At 41.6% G+C, this 1,976-nt stretch overlaps 3 non-coding genes across 3 annotated transcripts; all 3 read left to right on the top strand.

The window, feature by feature from the left end:
• Positions 1–500: 500 nt before the first annotated feature.
• Positions 501–572, top strand: trnat-ugu. Its single transcript has one exon. It is a non-coding gene; the product is annotated as a tRNA-Thr (tRNA).
• Positions 573–1,385: 813 nt separating this feature from the next.
• LOC121841938 lies at positions 1,386–1,504 on the top strand. Its single transcript, XR_006080831.1, has one exon. It is a non-coding gene; the product is annotated as a 5S ribosomal RNA (ribosomal RNA).
• Positions 1,505–1,763: 259 nt separating this feature from the next.
• On the top strand, positions 1,764–1,882 carry LOC121841937. Its single transcript, XR_006080830.1, has one exon. It is a non-coding gene; the product is annotated as a 5S ribosomal RNA (ribosomal RNA).
• The last annotated feature ends 94 nt before the right edge of the window (positions 1,883–1,976 follow it).

Raw genomic sequence — 1,976 nt, 5'->3', positions numbered from 1 at the left:
TGAAATTCTCAGCAGGAAGCAGAGACGTGCTAAATAATTTGCTCTTGTAATCTGAAGAACATGTGTTCAATCCCTGTTCGTACATTTATGTAACAGAAGTGGCATGGTTGCCAACTTCAATTGCATCATTTTCAAAAACTGAAGTTCATGGGTTAGATGACTGTCCATACTTGCTTGTATTTAGAATTGCTGCTATCATTTCATTGTAGTTTCAATGGAGTGGTGTATATAAAAAGTACATTGTATTAATATTGCATTTTATCTGCAAATAAAATTGGATCGAAGCTCAGAGGGGGAGTGCATGCTATTTTAGTATGAGGTCCTTGGTTCAATCCCAAGGTTCTCCACTGAGTATTTGTGTGCCAAATTCACATTACACAACTCCTACTTTCCAGAATGTTGAAATTCTCACACGAAACAGAGATGTTATTTGTGTGCCAAATTCACATTACACAACTACTACTTTCCAGAATGTTGATAAATATCTTGTAGCATAGAGTGGCATGGTGGCCAAGCGGTAAGGCGTCGGTCTTGTAAACCGAAGATCATGGGTTCAAATCCCATCCTTGCCTTACTGAAAGATAGCTGGTACCATGGGAAGGTTCTTTCACTGGAGCACTTTGAAGAAAAAAAAAGTTTTCTCAAAATGGCAACCCTGCTATTATATAGTAAGGGGATGTGCCTCTACGGTAGAGCTAATACTTGAAATGCATGCGCTCTGAAGATAATCCCCAAATTTTCTGATGAGTATATTTAGTTGTGAAATTAGCTTTTGCACAACTCTACTTTCCAGAATGTTGACATTTTAAAAGGAAATAGATGTGCTAAGTCATCTGTTTTTGTAAACTGAAGCACATGGGTTCAATCCTGGGTTCAAGCCTTGTTCGACGTTTATGGAAGCTAGATGATATTATGGAAATGTACTTTCATTAGAACAGTGTAAAGAAAGGGTCAATTGTATTGATATGGCCACTACGACCTGTATGCTCTAGTCGGCTGGCCCTCGCTACATATTCGTCGCCAGACCCACTGGTTCCAGGTCATCTTTTTAGTCTATGCTAGGTAAAGCTCCGCCTTATCTCAGCTCACTGGTCACGATAACAACACCCACCCGTAGCACGCGTTCCAGCAGGTATATCTCACTGGTCATCCCCAAAGCCAACACCTCCTTTGGCCGCCTTTCCTTCCAGTTCTCTGCTGACAATGACTGGAACGAATTGCAAAAATCGCTTAAGCTGGAGACATATTTCCCTCACTAACTTTCAGTGTTGCCAACTTAGCGACTTAGTCGCTGTATTTAGCAAGTATTCAGACCCCTCTGAATACTTGCAGACATTTTCATTTTACTCACTTTTTGTCTCTTCCACAATGTTATTCCTTCCTCCGCTTACGACCACACCGGCCTGAGTACGCCTGATCTCGTCTGATCTCGGAAGCTAAGCAGGGTCGGGCCTGGTTAGTACTTGGATGGGAGACTTCCTGGGAATACCAGGTGCTGTAAGCTTTTGTCACTGCCTTGTGGAATTTCAACTCTTTGTCCGTTTATTTCCCACAAGGCTGAAATATGTGCCCTTGCTTTGAAATAAGTAAGCAAGTTTAGTTTGTATTTCATCCAACAATCTGTGCTACAAATTATGGCTGCAGTATATGCAATTTCTTCCACTTTTGAGTGACACAAAGATGCTTATCTAAATGGTGAAAATGCAACAGCTGTTAATCAGACTCACTTTCACTTTACATAGTGCACCAAGACATAGTTTCTCGCTTACGACCACACCGGCCTGAGTACGCCTGATCTCGTCTGATCTCGGAAGCTAAGCAGGGTCGGGCCTGGTTAGTACTTGGATGGGAGACTTCCTGGGAATACCAGGTGCTGTAAGCTTTTTGTCAACTCTTTGTCCGTTTATTCCCACAAGGCTGAAATATGTGCCCTTGCTTTGAAATAAGTAAGCAAGTTTAGTTTGTATTTCATCCAA

Source organism: Oncorhynchus tshawytscha, unplaced genomic scaffold (genome assembly GCF_018296145.1).
Source record: "Oncorhynchus tshawytscha isolate Ot180627B unplaced genomic scaffold, Otsh_v2.0 Un_contig_5304_pilon_pilon, whole genome shotgun sequence".
Taxonomy (NCBI): domain Eukaryota; kingdom Metazoa; phylum Chordata; class Actinopteri; order Salmoniformes; family Salmonidae; genus Oncorhynchus; species Oncorhynchus tshawytscha.
The sequence above is the reverse complement of the archived record's forward strand: the minus strand, read 5'-3'. Positions and strand labels throughout refer to the sequence as shown.